Source organism: Perca flavescens, chromosome 6, assembly GCF_004354835.1.
Source record: "Perca flavescens isolate YP-PL-M2 chromosome 6, PFLA_1.0, whole genome shotgun sequence".
Lineage (NCBI taxonomy): Eukaryota > Metazoa > Chordata > Actinopteri > Perciformes > Percidae > Perca > Perca flavescens.
The window spans coordinates 33,432,304-33,449,689 of record NC_041336.1 but is presented as its reverse complement, the minus strand read 5'-3'; the positions used below and the strand labels follow the sequence as shown (position 1 = coordinate 33,449,689).

At 43.9% G+C, this 17,386-nt stretch overlaps 1 protein-coding gene across 2 annotated transcripts in view; it reads left to right on the top strand.

Moving 5' to 3' along the window:
• The window catches only part of cdk14 (cyclin dependent kinase 14), a 261,388-nt gene that overhangs the window by 210,833 nt on the left and 33,169 nt on the right, over positions 1–17,386 (top strand). The window lies entirely within an intron of this gene.

Genomic DNA, 17,386 nt, shown 5'->3' with positions numbered 1-17,386 from the left:
TTGGCCACAGATCGTACGCCTCAAATTTTGTATAAATCGGATGAGCCGTTGATGACCAATTTTCGTAAAATGCATGTGGGACTCCGGGGGGTAATGGCAAAGAAGAATCTAAAGTTTGGCGTTGATCGCTGTCATTTTGGCCGAGCTATGGCAAAGTTGGTGTTTTCACAGTTAGCTACACAAATTAGTTTGTGCGTTAAATGCGCAATTTTTATCGTATAACAATTCTTTCCATAACTTTTAGTCAGGTCAGTCTGGAGATGCTACGTACCAAGTTTCGTGCAGATTGGTCGCACGGTCTAGGAGGAGTTCGAAAAAGTAGGTTTTTGATAAATCGCGATTTTTCACGCATAAAAGTCTAGGCCAGTGAACGCGTAGATGTATGGTTTTTGACTGTTGGAAGTACGGTGTGGGAGTTATGTGGCCAAACACGTTTTTTTCTGCTATAGCGCCACCTAGTGGTGGAAGTGGGTGAATATTTGCGCCGGAGGTCCTTGCAGAGTTTCAGACCAGTCCTGAAAACGGCAACCCCCCACCATGTACGGTTTAGGCTTCAGTCGGAGTTTTAAGTGGAGAAGAATCGGAAGAATAATACTAATCCTTAGAAAAACAATAGAGTTCCACGCTCCGTTGGAGATGTGAACCGCGTTGCCTTGCAACACGCGGTTCCCTTGCCCCCTCGGGCTTGGACCCCTAAAAAACATTCTTGCGGCTCATTAACCGACTTTACCGCGTAACTAAAAAACCTAAACGATGTGTGTACCTACATTTATAATACAGAACATCATCTGTTATTTAGAATTCTCTCACACAAAGCTGCTCAGTTAGTAAACTTCTGAAAAAGGTGGAAAAAGGCGACAAAATAGAACGTAGACTACTTATAATCCCCCAAAACCAACCTCAGTGGCCAATTCCAAATGTAAAATCAGAAATACAACAGTGAATCACGTTCTATGGACAATTTCTGTTAAAATATACAGACATGCACACAGATATTTCTTAGAGTGTAGGAGGATTATTGGTCCATTTCTTTATGTTTCTGGGGGGATGTCATTTTTATATATAAAGTCAGTCTGATGCACATGAAGAAAACTCTCTGCTCTTTGTTGAAAATGCAAAACAACTGCACACATTTACCCTTCTGAGGAAAACTCCAGAACCTGAGAAGCTGATGGAGGATGATAAACTGATATGACAGCAGTTAGGTGGATGCCTCCAAATAGCTGTAAACAAATCTCGACAATGGAGGATGTTTTCCAGCGATGCAGACGGAGTGCCGTGCCGTTTTCGCTCCATCTCCCAGTTATTTTTTTTATTTTTCTCTCTCTCTCTCTCTCTTTCTCTCTTCTCTTTTCTCTGCCATATGGCTCTCCCTAATGAGCGTTGCACATGTACCTCCTTCCTTTTTTGCTCCTCCAAAAAAGCAACAGAAAAACCCAAGTCCTTCTTATGTGCTGTAGCCAGCAGCTCCTCTACAGCAGCAGATCTGGATCTTCTCGTCAAATAAGAGTATGCTAATGACATTAACTTTGTCAGTCTCCGATTAAAAGCGCTGTGGGATAATGAGGGGAGCTCAGATGGATACCGGGAGGGGCGATTTGAAATTTTTCTGTACGTACACTACTGTTTGTATGTTGCTTCCTTCTCCTGCATCATAATCTCGGCCTTGGATTGCAGTGGCACGTTTGCGGAGCATAAAGGCTCAATTTCTTTGACAGCATTTAGTTGATTTGCTTATCAAAGATGACTGCAGTGGTATTCTGTACTTTACAGAATAATACCTGCGAACTTCAGTTCTAGGGGGCCAGGCAAAAGGGGCATCCAGGAGGGGAACATGATACAATGCTACAGTGTGATTCAAAAAGCATGGCAGAGATGTGACCCACTTTGTGTTTGTATTTTTCCTGGCAGCTCTGTCAGAGTCAAATGATCTACAGCAGGAATGGCTTCACTATTATTTCACCCCTAAACTGAAAGCCCCATTCCCCATTGTAACTCAAGAGCGAGTAACTGTAAATTATGCATCGACGCTAACCCCTATTTTCCACCGGGCGCGTCTGCGCCGAGTTTGGAGGTGCAGTTCCCCCTGCGAGCAATCACGGGAACTCGAGTCAATGCTTCCTATTCCACCAGCCGCGTCGCGTCCCAGAAGCGTGCGGGAAGCGGCTCTCCGCGCCGCTAAAGATACGGGACGGATCAATCTTCACGCGAGCCGCGGGGCGCTCAGACAGCCGGGCAGGAAGTGAAAATGCAGCGAGTCAATTTACCAAAGCACACACCCCGATATCGTACATGTGTCCTCTACAACACCACGGAGGATAAGAGAGATTCATCTTAGAGGTGGAAAAACATAAGATGTCTTCATCGTGCCTGTTATCTATCAGAACGTATGCACAAATATGGACAAAATGAATGCTGAGTACAGACAGAAGGCTCCGGCCGTATCCATATCTAACGTTCAGCATAAAATAGCCTTAAGACTCAACATGACTGTACCCGACTGCTACTATAACTCATTTGGCAACATCACATCAATCATTACAGTTTCTAACATGTGAGGATGTTTTACTTTTCACACTTGAACTACATTTTCCTGATGATAGTAACATTTTCAATGCAGGACTTGTAACTTGTAATTTTTTACAGTGTGGTATAAGTGCTTTTACTTAAAGTGATGGTTCGGAGTAATGTCCCCCTAGGGTCCTTTGCACCATGACCTCGAGCCAAACCCCCAGAAGCTTTTTTCAGCTGGGTCTAACATTGGGAGAGTTAGCGTAGAGTAGCGTTATCAGCTGAATAGCTTAGCGCAGGGGCTAATGGATCCAAAGTGTCTCTTAACATTACCCCACTTATAATGCCCGAAATGATACCAAATTTCTACACTAGTACATATAGGTTATACACTCATAAAACGATGGATTGTAAAGTTTGTAAGTACACCAGAAGTTTATGTAAATAACACTTGCCTGCTGGCTTCTGCTCTCTGCTGTTGTTGTTGCTGCTGTGAGACGAGTGCTTAGGGCCGTCTACAAATTACAACACCGAAAAGAGTTGCAACAAAACTATTTATTAATTTAACTTTTTAAAGTAAGTGCTGTAGAATAACTAGCAGGAGATAAGTTATAATTGAGGTAAGTTTGGAGACATTACCTTATTTAATCATTAAATTAATAAATATTTTTGTTGCATCTCTTTTCAGTGTAGTAATTTGTAGATGGCCCTAAGCACTCTTACTGCCCGGTAGTAGCAGCAGCAGCAGCAGTAGCAGAGAGCAGAAGCCAGCAGACAAGTGTTCATAAACTTCTGGTGTACTTACAAACTTTACAATCCATCGTTTTATGAGTACATAACCTATTTGTACTAGTGTAGAAGTTTGGTATCATTTCGGGCATTATTAGTGGGGTAATGTTAAGAGACACTTCGGATCCATTAGCCCCTGCGCTAAGCTATTCAGCTGATAACGCTACTCTACGCTAACTCTCCCAATGTTCGACCCAGGTGAAAAAAGCTCCTGAGGGGGTGTTTGGCTCGAGGTCATGGTGCAAAGGACCCTAGGGTGACATTACTCCGAACCATCACTTTAAGTAAAGAATCGTAATACTTCTTCCACCGCTGCATGACTTCAATGAGTGCCAGTGTTGCTCTGTGTCTGCTGGATGTGGGAGGATGCCAACTCTTTGGCCACAGTAACGTGTGTTGTGTTTTCAGCTTATTGCTACCAAGTGGCCAAATCAAATCATTTTAAGAGCCCGGATCTTTTAACGGTAACCTAACGCACCAGATGGTTTGTTACACAGAAACTGTTTGGGAAACTTTCAAAAAATGACCTGGCAGGTGATTGGATCAGCCAGCTGTCTATAACTTCGGCCTTTGCTGATTTGAACAAACAGTCGCGGTTGTCACACACACCTAAACCACGCTCGGAGCTGCCAGCAGCTCCTCACCGGATGCTGATTGGTTGGTTGGTACTGTAGATAGATACTGTAGATAGATAGATATATACTGTAGATAGATAGATAGATAGATACTATAGATGGATAGATACTATAGATGGATAGATGGATGGATGGATGGATGGATGGATGGATAGATAGATATATACTGTAAATGGATAGATAGATAGATAGATACTGTAAATGAATGGCTAGATACAGTAGATAGATAGATACTGTAAATGAATGGATAGATAGATAGATAAATAGATACTGTAAATGAATGGATAGATAGATAGATAGATACTGTAGATAGATAGATAGATAGATAGATACTGTAGATAGATAGATACTGTAGATAGATAGATACTGTAGATGGATAGATACTGTAGATGGATAGATAAATAGATAGATAGAAACTGTAAATGAATGGATAGATGGATAGATAGATAGATACTGTAGATAGATAGATAGATAGATACTGTAGATAGATAGATAGATAGATACTGTAGATGGATAGATAAATAGATAGATAGATACTGTAGATGGATAGATACTGTAAATGGATAGATAGATACTGTAAATGGATAGATAGACCGATAGATAGATAGATACTGTAGATAGATAGATTTATAGATATATAGATATGATAGATAGATAGATATATACTGTAAATGGATAGATAGACCAATGGATGGATGGATGGATAGATAGATAGATAGATAGATAGATAGATAGATAGATAGATACTCTAGATAGATACTATAAATGGATGGATAAACTAAACTAGAGAAATGAGTTGTGTGTCCTCAAACCTCCTGTTGTTTCTTCTCTGATTTTCTAATTCTTATTTTTTTTGGTGCTAAAATGAAAATTCTTCTCCATTTCCCACTTTGATGGTTTCTGTGCAGTTTAGAGACACACAGACCAACAAGCACATCCAGCCAAGCGCACACACACACACACCCAGGTATGAAGATGAGAGGACTAATGAACACACAGAGCCTCTAGATGCTCCTTCATCCAAAAGACGTGTGGTTTTACCGTCCGTCCCTCATGTATGGCCACCTCACACAGTCTACAAGAATGCGGTTGTGCTTTCAGATTCCATTGACATACATATTACATACATAGTACATATTTCCCCATAGAGATCAGATGGAGACGTCAATCTGAAGGGTGTAGTGTGTGGACAGTGGAGCTTTTGTCCAGGGAATATGTAGCTGAGGAGGGCCGCACAAACTGAGGAGCTTTTGTGTCTGCATGTTCACGTGTCTGTGTCTGTGTGTGTGTGTGTGTGTGTGTGTGTGTGTGTGTGTGTGTGTGTGTGTGTGTGTCGTATCTGTGTGTGTGTGTGTGTGCGTGCGTGCACGTGTGTGTGTATTTGTTTGTGTGTCTGCGTGTTCACGTATCTGTGTGTGTGAGTGTGTGTATGTGTGTGTGTGTGTGTGTGTCTGCGTGTTCACGTGTGTGTATGTGTGTTTGTGTGTCTGCGTGTTCACATATCTGTGTGTGTGAGTGTGTGTGTGTGTGTGTGAGTGTGTGTGTCTGCGTGTTCACGTGTGTGTGTGTGTGTGTGTGTGTGTGTCTGTGTGTGTGTGTCTGCGTGTTCACGTATTTGCGTGCGTGCGTGTGTGTGTGTGTGTGTGTGTGTGTGTGTGTTAGCGCATTTGCGTGTGTGTGAGTGTGTCACTTCACCGAGTAGAAGAGCAATATACATATGTATCAGTTTGCCAATTAGAGCATATACACTGCTTTCATTAACCAGAATCAAAGTGTAAAGACCCTCCGGTGGTCCCTAGAGACTCAACATACTGATGATGTTTCTATTTCCAGGGCTCTATATGCAGTGGGGCAGAAATGTAAAGTTTGCCAGAAAGTTCACAAGGTCATGCAAATCAAAAGGGTTTATCCTCTTAATGTGCTCTGCGTATTTCTTCATAATTTGCCCATAGATCATGATTTTGTGTTCAATGTAAACCTAAGGGAGGCGACCTAAGGGAGTGGTGCAAGACCGCAAAGAGTCGTGGGATCTTTAACATCTATTGGGTTCATCCTCTGGGGAGCGCTGAGGTGCTCAGGGATTTTCATGGCTATCCGTCCAATATTTATTCATTCATTTATTTATTTATTAGCACATAAAATAGAACATTAACAGGGCAATTTAGAATAAAAAAAGCAATATGCAAGGGAGGCATATGGTCAATGGTCTCGCCAAGTTCTTCAGAGTAAAGTTTAGATTTTGTCAGTTATTGTTTAAAAGTGAAATTTTGACAGCCCTGCATGAGGAAAAGTTAAAGGGAGGCGGGGGGTCAACAGAGGTTTGGGATCCATTGACAAAGATGTACAGCAAATTTCATGATAATGTTGATATTACTATTTTCAACAAATTGGTCTTAGACCAAAAAGCCTGTTTCCAAAATGATAAGGGAACATCTTCTCAGAACGATGAATATTCATACCAAATTTAATGTGGTTAATACATGTTGAGATAACTTGTTTTGGACCAAAGTGTTGAATGGACGAGCAGATGGAGCCATGTGAACGTGATCCGATTGGTTTCTTTAAGAGAGTTAGTGGTTACTGCCGAGCAATTCCGTTTGGTCTGTACTTTTAAAAGGGCTTCAGGACCGTTTTTTGGTAACTAATATGATCGTTCTGTTGGCGGGTAATTCAGGGAACTCAGGCTACATTTCCATTGCTAAAAACGAATATCTACTGCTACGTTTCCCTCTCATTTCCCCTGCTCTGGCGTGTCCAAGCCCCTAAACCGGAGACATTTGTAAACACTTCTGACCCGTTTTTGGTTTGGAATCTGCGGGGTCGTGTTGCAGTCTCAATAGCCGCAAACGGGGACCTTTGGCAACGCCGACACTGACGCCAACGTTTCTCCTCCTTATTGGGTCATGACGACCATGGCAACTACCAGCAACGGGCGGAGTCTCCACGCTGCCTCCTGTTCATGCCCAGTATAAGAGAACATTGCTGTTGATGTAGTTTAAACGGAGATTAGTAGATTAGTTGTTTTCCTCAGTGGTTTTTTGTGTGGCTGCCAAGGTGACAGCAGTTGACAAAACAACCCCAACTCAAGATCCACTTAACATCTTTGTTCTGGAGCTTTCCACCGCATCACACAGTAGAGGGAGTTGTCTCAGTTGCCATTGGAACTTTTTCTGTCTGATGTATTTATTGTCATTTTGATAGGGGCTTTGAATTGGTTCTATCTAGGCTATGTTGTATTGTCCTTTGAGTTGGGAGTAGGGACTTTCCTACGATGGTCTTTTTGTCCACAATGACATGAATGAAAGGAAGGGAAAACACTAAAAGATGACGAAGAATACTTTGGTAGGAAACGATAAATTCAAATTCAAAAGAGCCGAGTCATGCTTCGGCGTCTCCCACTGGCTCACGTCTTGGCTCCAGCGCGTGGGTCTTGTGACTTGTACTGTACCAGATCAGTTTTTTTTCCCCAGCGTTCATCAGCGAGCGCAGGCAGGAAGTCAGCAGGAGACCGACGCGATCCGAATTGGACATGACTCCCAAATTATACACTCGCCGGGGAGTCTTGCATGTTAACAGCACACTGCGGCCCTGTATGCGAGTGGCCCGGAAAACACTGGGCCAGTATGCATGAGCCCAACGCTGCAGGGGAAGAGAGTGGCAAGGAGTGAATGTCAGTGCATGAAAGGGAGGAGTGTTAGAGGAGAAGCAGGGGGAAAGCCTCCCTGCCATTGGGCCTGCTTACAGAAAGTGCAAAGAAATATTAGGATTATCGATTCCCTTTTTGAAGTTGTGTTCAGATTACCTGTCCCTGCAGTGAGATAAGTGTACTTATTCTGCCTTCACTTCCTGACTCTCGGTGAATACTAAACAGTGTTGCAATGTTAGGAAGTACAAATACTTTGTTACTGTACGAGTAGAACAGGGGTGTCAAACTCAATTGTACCAGGGGCCACAGTGGAAAAAGAGAATTGCACCAAGGGCCAGACATGTAGGGCCCTATCTTGCACCCAGCGCAATTGCCATTGTACACCGATGCATGTATCATTCCTATTTTGCAACCGACGCACAGCGGACTTTTCCCTCCACAGACGCACGTCGGTAAATTAGAGAATGTATTTGCGCTCCCGGGGGCGGTTCAGCGAAAAGAGGAGGCGTGTTCCGGCCGTACTTTATTGGTGCTATTTTGCAGTTTCAGAAAACAATTCCGCCACTGACCAGGAAAAACCTGGTCGAAAGTCAGTAACGCGTTATTCAGATGCCATAATGTAGCGTGTGCACAACGCGCATACACTTCTCTCATCTAAACGGACGCAGCAGTTCCCATTTTTGCAAACCATACATAATTACAAGGAAAAATATTACTGGAAATGCGCTTCAGGTGTTTGGATAGATCAGGAGGCACTTTACAGTACAGTCCTCAAAAAGTCACAGCATTCTTTGTGGCTTGTTGTGTTTTACACAACATTTCCATGAATCATGGATGTGTTGATGACATAAATGAGGAAATATTAGAGGACTTAAGGAGACGTGATGTTGAACTACGGCGGGATCTGGTCCGGGAGTGGCAATGTGCGATGCGCTCCTAGTGGAGCGGGTGGACGGAGATGGAGTGGGGGGGGAGAAGGAAGGGGCACAACAGGAGCAGGTGTTGCGTTTGGAGGCCCACGCTCCATGGCTGCAGCAATCCTCTCCAGACTTGAGGAGATCTGTCTGAGAGGCCGCAGCAACATCGCCACCCGGCCAAGACGGGCATTTATTACTTTGCCGCATCCCGGACAGCTCCCGCTGGCGTGCGCCGGGCAAATCTGCCGTCATAATAGCAATAATAGCAATCCGCCATGGAACAAGCGCGCCTGCTCTTAAAGGGAATGTGAGATGACGCTCTGATTGGTTTATTGCACGTTACGCCCAAACCACACCTAGCTTCTTCAGACCAACCCATTTCAGATTCGCAAGACTCATTCATCCCGCCGGTATAATAGCAACAGCGCCCAAGATCCGCCCACAAAGCTACTTGCGTTTTGCGTTTCATACTTGCGTTTCAGATCGTTAAAATAGGGCCCGTAGAGTTTATTGACATGCTTATATTTCATCGAAAAAGTCAAATATCTTTGACTCAATTATTGCATGTCTCATACAGTCTTTTCCCACATAAAGCCCTGAAAAAGTGAGCAAAAAAGTTCCAAAGCCATTCTAGAATTTAGCAAATCAATGATTACATTTTCTAAGTATGCTACCACACAGCCGACTCACAACAAGCTCTTTCACAGCCTGAATATGTTAACTCTCTGCTTCTGGGGGAATTTCTCAGTCTCAAAGTCTGCCAATTTGTGCTTTGAGTGTCGCGTAATTGCAAGTTGGAAAACAGTTTCCCATGTTTTTGGTTTGGCGCACAACTAGGTGGGCCAAAATCTATTATAAAACCAAGATCGATATGCGGGCCAGATCTGAATTAGCAAGGGGCCGTATTTGGCCCGCGGGCCGTGAGTTTGACACATGTGGAGTAGAATGTACATGCATCTGTACTTTGTTATTTATATTTCTGGAAACTTTTACTTTTGCTCCACTCGGGGCTTTAAATTGACACCTGCCAACTGGCCAAATGCGGGTACAAATGAACTTTGGCAGGTAACATTTTAACGTTCCTTTCTCTCAACTTCTCCGCCGTGTGTGGGGCTTACCCGCTCGCGGTGTGAAGTGTGTGTCAGCGCTATTCTCGCACACGTAGGGAACCTCGTGAGTTAACCTGCAACATGTCTTCTGTTTGGGGATTCTTCAGCGCGTGTGCAGAAGATAACAAGTTTGCAATATGCAACACCTGCGAGGAAAAAGTAGGGCGTGGAGGGACGACACTAAAAACCAAAATTAAATTTTTTTAAGTTGGATATTGGATGTGAAAGTTGGTCTGATTGGTTGAAGGACTATCCAGTTGCGCCTAAAGGCATTTGAGCGGCGTCCGTTGGTGACGCCCCCTTTGGAAATGAACTGTCAATGAACCTTCCCCAGAACCACTCTCAGTTCCAACTGAGAAGGTTCTGGTGTCAACCAGGCTAAAACGTTACCTTTATCGGGCAACACTGCTTGTAGTACTAATCCTACATATCCCATGAGCACTCTGTCGCGACGTGTCGTACAACCGTCTGCTACGTGCCTAGCGTGCCGTAGCGATTAGCGACGAGCTACGCTGAACGGAGAAGACGAACAGAAGCAAAAGCCGGTTTGGCGGATCATTGCTCCTTCACTATAAGGAAGTCACAATAAAGTTCATAATGATTTAGTTTTTTTTTACTTTTACTTGTAATAATTACATTATCAGAAAATTACATTTGATAATTAAGTAAAGTAAATGTCAGATACTAAAAGACTCTTACTCAAGTAATATTCTAAAAGGTGACTTTAACTTCTACCAAAGTCATTTTCTGGTAAGATACTTGTACTTTTATTCAAGTATGGCATTGTTTTGGCTTTCCTATACATGCCCATATTATGCATCAACCCCTGGTCTGCAGTAGAAGAAAAAAATAACAGGTACCACACTGTCAAGGTGTGGTGAAAATAAAAGATTCTGTCAGCCCTCACCATATCTTATCTTTTCCCATATGCCAACTTTTCCACCTCAGCCATCCGTAAAAACTGTTTCTGCAACGTTTAGGCATTTTGCACAGTTTAATATCCCGAGGCATTCTATTCATATTGCACAAATCTGCAGCGCATGATGTCCATCCTGTGCCAACGGAGGCAGTGGTGGGTTTAGAGGTCGATAGCAGATGAGCTTTTCTCTCAGACTCTCATGCTGGAGACTGCAGTTCACACTTTGAGTTCAACACTCAAAGTTAACCCTCAGTCTCCCCCTAACCTTAACCAAGGGTTGTGGTTGCCTTACCGTACCTTGCCATGCACAGATATTGTAGATAGACGTGATTTTAAAAATGTTGTCACAGCACATGATCTCGGGTTTTGCAGAATTAAATACCTTGTATTTTTTGTATGAATGACTTTTTAAAAAGAAATTTTTTAATACTTGTTTACTAGCATTAAAGTGCTTATATTATGCTTTTTGGCTGTTCCCTTTCCTATATATATATACCGGTGTATATATATATATATATATTGCCGCAACAATGTGCAGTAGTAAAATGAAACCATGTAAACCTATTCTGGTACAACCTCTAAATATAATTCTGAACTTGGAAATGAGCATAATATGAGCTCTTTAAAGTTCCAATGTGTTTCTCCCATCTAGCGTTGAGATCATATATCGCAATCAACTCTCGCGCCACACAGTTCAAAGTACGTATTACAGCTACGGTAGCCTTCATGCTTTTTTCTGATGACGCCGGTCTCTTGCTCTTTTCAATCTCCTTTTTCTTTTTCTGGGAGAAGAAGAAGACTCCTGTTCCGGAAATTTTGAATACATGTGGTCCTCCATGTTTCCTTCATCAAACTTGCCGAGGGCCGGGAAGCTCCAATAGCCATTAGCAGCATTAGCAGCACCTGTGAGTTTATCATGTGACAGCAAAAACGTGAAAAGGCGGAGCAGTATGTCCTGTATGTCCCTTACCGGCTAACGTATTTCAAGATGGAGCATGAATATGGAGCGTCTACCCCAGTTCATGCGATTGCAAATGTAAAATTTCAAGCCAAAAGGAATACTTGGAATTGATGGTGGTGGTAAATATTCATGGACAAAAAAAAAAAGTTTGTGAACGGGCAACACAGATTTATGATAATGAACAACTAAACACACTGGACCTTTTAAAGTGATCCCATTTTATGCACTTAAAACGTGATTAAAAAAAATATTGACCCCCGAATACTAGGTACATTCAGCGCTGGCCTTCAGTTGCCCTCTCAGAGTAACGTGTTCTTACCCACCTGCCCACAATCTCCCCCACCCCCCCCCCCCCTCCCAGACCCCGGCATGGTGCCCAAGTATCTGCTCCAGCAGCAGCCCGACGGTGCAGAGCTTTATCGGGGCCGTGCAGGGCTGTGGGCCTGGCTGGTACAGCACACTGCTGGGTTGGCTCTGCTGCAGCAACACATTCCTCTCTCCAAAAAAAAACAAAACCCCCAAAAAAAAAAAAAAAAAAAAACACATCTCTTCCCCCCTTCATCCAAGGGTACGGCTAATTTGCTGAAATACAAAAAACATAATTGATAAATAACATGAAAGAATAGGAAAATAAAAGATGTTAAAATGTTAAATGTTGGCAATAAACAGCTTGTAACAGAGCATACAGTATGAATGAAATGAAAAGGACAGTCTTTTGCGTAGTATTTTTACAATTCCAATTTTTCAAAGCTTGATTTTTGAACATTGCTGCGTGTTGGGCTGTGGTCCGCAGGGTTCAGCCGAATCGCTGAGGCTTCCCTGTGCCGACCCACTCTGGGCTAAACATTAGCCAGCACCTCCTTGCAAGCCCTCTCTGGGTCTTCCCATGCCCCAGCCAGTCTGCCCTGTAATGGGTTCACTCTCCCATGCAATCCTTTCACTCCTCAATGCTCTGAATATCCCCTTTTTGCTGCCTTTCTTTTCTGACCGGCAGCCCCCCCTCCTCCAACCCTTCCTCCACCCCCCTCTCTCTCTATCCCTTTAGGAGTGTGTCCATGAGTTTAGAAGAGAGAGAAAGGGGGGGGGGTGGCGGGGGACTGATGTGTTTCTCAGCGGCTGGTCTTGTCTGATGCAGTGAGGCCATCTCTCTCCCACGGGGAACATGTTATGTTGGACCTTTGTCTCTGTGAGCTTCCCACTGAGCCCTTTGCTCTCTGTAACAGAGGCAGAATCAAGTCAAAGTTATGGCTGCTTTTTTTGTGTGTGTGTGTGTGTGTGTGTGTGTGTGTGTGTGTGTGTGTGTGACAACAGCAACATGTGTAAACTTAGCACAACATACTTTTCCACTATGTCACTTCTGACGCGTTCTGAACCGAGCGACAAAACCGCAGACGTGTCATGCACACTGCACAGTCAAGACAATCTGAACCCACGGCTCATTTTTAAATTGCACAGCCACTTTTTTTGTCTTTTTCTCCCCCCCTTTTGGCAAAACTATAAAAAAAAACATTTTGTATATTTATTATGTCGTGCACCAGAAAGACCGAGAGCCTTTCTTCTCTGCCATTCCTCTGCCTAATGTATGCATGTGACTGGATGAGATGGTTGAGCACACGGTGTTCACCATGCGCGGCGAGCAACAGAAAAGGAGACGGCGCATCACGAGGAAGCTGTTGCATTATTCATCATGTTGGATAAGGTTTAATTAAAAGTGCTGCTCGGCATTGTGAGAGGAATGAATGTGTGTTTTGCCTCGCCTGTCGCTGCCTCATTCATGTTTGCCATGCTCGACTTATCAAAGCAGCCCCTTGGCCCCGCCCCCTCTGCCAGTGTAAGTTAGCATAATGCCGCAGCCCCGAAACCTCGTGATTAGTGGGAGAGAACGAGCAGCACAAGAGCCTCAATGCGGCAACTGCTACCGCTGCTCACCAGGCTCGGAAGAATTCCAGTGGCACAAAAACACAGAACTATTGCAAGGAAGTGTTTATGTGTTGATGCAGTGTTTCTGTCCGTCTGAATTTAGCCACGAGAATGTCGGCGTTTTCATCCGAATGGTATCGATATGTTTGTTTCCACCCAAAATGCAGGCAAATGTTTTCCAAAATGTCGGGGAACAGACTTTATCTATTGTCAAGATGACATTAAAAACAAACTTCCTACAACTCATTGCTGTTTCCCTCCTAAGATTGCAATAATGTTACTTTCAGGAATGTATTTTTTTCATTTTATCATTAACATTTTCATTTGTATTTTTCGACACAGTGGTTAGCAGACATAGAGAGACGGACTGAACTCTTGAGTAGCTGGGCATTGTAGTTTTTAACATTGGTTACTCAAACAGGAGGAAACAGTGACTTTGTTGGGGGATTAATCCACATGTGGTGCTCTAGTTAGTATTTGTGGCAGCAGGACGGTGTGTGTGTGTGTGTGTGTGTGTGTGTGTGTGTGTGTGTGTGTGTGTGTGTGTGTGCGTGTGTGTGTGTGTGGCAGTGAGTCAAACTAAACTCCAGTGTGTGAGTTCACGATGAAGGAACGTGTCAGCCAGGGAACACACACTGATGTGTGTTCATGGCACAGATCTATCAGGCTTTTATACCCACAGTAGGGGGGGGGATCTTCACTGGTGCCACAATTTGATTTGATTACAATTATCCTGTCAACCAATCGATCCAATCGATTCCACATCCCGATGCATCAGGATGCGTCCCCGCCTAAATATTAATATATATTACTACACATGGCTTTCGTCGGCAAATTCAAGCAGTCAGATATATATGAACTTGCCTTTTTATTGGATCTGCTGTAGCGGAGTAGGGGAGTTTGAACACAATGGGCAGCAGACAAAAGGCAAAAACTTTTAAAAAAAGCAGCGACCGGAAAATCAACAAGCAACATCAGTCGATTCAATCGATTATGATCCGTCACCATATCGATGCAGAATCGTCCACGTCTGCATCGCGATACATCTATGCAATGATAAGCACAACACCCCTAACGTACAGTACACATTAGTCGAATCAGTTCATTGGTTCGTTGGTTTGGGTCTAAAAAATATATTAGACTTTTACTGACTAATGGTTAGTGGAGAAAAGGGTGATGAGAATAGATGGGGAAAGTTTAGTATCGTATAGCCAGACCTTCCTCCACAGCGCTGCGGAGGAAGGTCTGGCTAGTCCACCCAGCATTCCTGGATGGGAGAAAAAGGTGCTCTGGTTTATTGGCATTTCTTTAAACCAATCACAATTGTCTTGGGCGGTGCTAAGCGCCGGACGGAGCCACGGTGCCTCTGCTAAATAGCCTCGGGAAGGAACTTGTTTTGGTGGAACGTGTGTACGTTCAAAAGTTGTTTTAGTCGTGCAACAGAAAACTCCGATTGGACAGATAGTCTAGCTAGCTGTCTGGATTTACCCTGCAGAGATCTGAGGAGATCGGAGGTTAATTATAGTCCTCAGAAATCCACTGGAGTTTAGAACGCCAACACAAAGACAGAGGAAGGGGACGGACATCTGGCCGAAAATGAAGGGACATGCGGGGATCTTCCCGGCAACACCGGAACAATCCCGTAAATGAAAAGCCATCTGTATAGACTAGGGAAAGCTGGACAGAGCATGTTCTTCAGACAGCAGAGAGAAACCAAGTTGGCAAAATGACCTGATTGGTCGATGTCATGGATAAAGGAGAAACACTGATTTATAAAAGGGTGCTGTAGCGTTTTGAATGCCAACAAATTCATTTTTGTTCAACTATTAAAAATTCAAGTTCAAATTCTCATATCCATTACTGTAGTAGATACTCATCTATCTTAAAATACAGATAGTAAACCCCATGAACATGTTTAATTTTTTCAGGAAGACAAATGAAAGAAACTTTGAATCAGAGATAGCATTGAGTTGTTGATCATCTATCACTAGGCTAACATTCCACCTCAGTAAGGCAAGCAAATAACATTTACACGATGTAGGTTTTCTTTCACATTCCATCAACTTTTTCATGTGCATATTCCAAATGTGCACAGTAACAGTACTGTGCACATTTGGAATATGTGTGTATGGAGTGTAAATGATGTAATGTAATGAAAAATGCACTCGATTAAGACCTTCTGGTTTAAAGTCGGGAAAGTTCCCTTAATCCCAGTCAAAGATAGAGCTCTGCGTGGCCTGGAGGAAAACCAGCAAACACACACACACACACACACACACACACACACACACACACACCCACATGCACGCACGCACACACACACAGGCATGAACAAAGAGAAACAGGAGGTATAGATTGACTCATCGTCGTGGGAGTACGGCGCAGTGATTTCACGCCTGGTTGTTGGCTAACAAGGCCCTACGCTTTCTGCACTGCAGGGCCTGTTGTGTGTGTGTGTGTGTGTGTGTGTGTGTGTGTGTGTGTGTGCGTGCGCGCGTGTGCATGCGTTACCTGGGAGACGGGCTTAAAGCTCCAGCAGTCTGCGAGAGGGAGGAGTGGTGGTGACGGTAGATGACGTAGTATTAAGAGAGACAACGGTGGGGGATGGGTCAAACAACACAGGACTTTCACCCAGGAGACCGGCGTTCTTGTCCCTCGTGCCACTGAAACGTACATTTTGTAACCCCACCCACCATCTTCTCCTAAACCTAACTGTCCCGTTCTTGTGATACATGTCAGTTAAACGTACGTCCCGACCCGGAGCGCCAAAAAGTGCCTCCAAGACTCCCAACCAAGCGCGTCTAAATATGGCGCTAAAGGAGACTTTTTGCGTCAACAACAAACGCCAAAGGCACCTGACCAAGGGTCGCTTTCTGACGCGGGGGGGAGAATGTGTTGCATTTCCAGCTCCAACTTCCGAGGTTGATGCAACACTATTATAATACATCCATTGGTGGGACACAGGGAGGTCCAGCTGCAACAGGGTAAACACCGCAAAGGGTTAATAAGCTGCCTATGCCCCCCAGCAGAGCCCAGGCTCCTGTGAAGCCCAGCACTGGGGGAGGGAGTTTGGGGGGGTCAGCTTATTAACTCTTTGCTATGTTTACCCAGTTGCAGCTATACGTCTGTTCTCAGCAGGACATCGCGTCTCTCTCCGTTTCAGGAAAAAACCCAGCGGCTGATTATCCCCACAAATCACACTTATTTTATTTTTGTTCCCCATCCAGGGTAATCTGATTATGCTGTTATGTTTTTACTCTGTTTATTTGCTTTAGCTGACTTCCTGATCCAAAGGAAAGAATTGTTAGCATGTTTCACATGCTATGCCTCCAAGCAGCTCAGCTTCTTTTAATGGAAGATTAGAGCTTACCGGTTATTCAGTTCTACCTCTGCTCACTAGCACCGTGCCCCAGCAGCAGCAGCAGCAGCAGCAGCCCATGTAAATATGGCTGGCTTGGTTGACGTGAACACCAAAAGGCTGTAAAATGTTCCTGCTTCTCGTTTCTAACCCACAAAACGTCTCATCACGGCGGCAGTTATTTCACTGGATTATTTATAATCTTGTCATATGATCGAGTCTGCGTGACCTACTTCTGCGATGATGGATATGAAGCAGTTTGATTGTACGAGGCTTCCGATCTGTATCAACAGCTCCATGACATCGCACTTTATCTGTGTTAGACAGAGACACTACAGTGGGAAAAAACAAAACAACTATGTCAGCACAAAGGCGGAACAGCAGATTGTAGAGTCATTTTCGGCCTGGATCGCTATCACGGCGCCTCTGCAAAACAGCCTCGGGAAGGAACTTGTTTTGGTGGAACGTGGGTACGTTCAAAAGTTGTTTTAGTCGCGCAACAGAAAACTCAGATTGGACAGATAGTCTAGCTAGCTGTCTGGATTTACCCTGCAGAGATCTGAGGAGCAGTTAACCATAGTCCTCAGAAATCCACCGGAGGTTAGAACGCCAACACAAAGG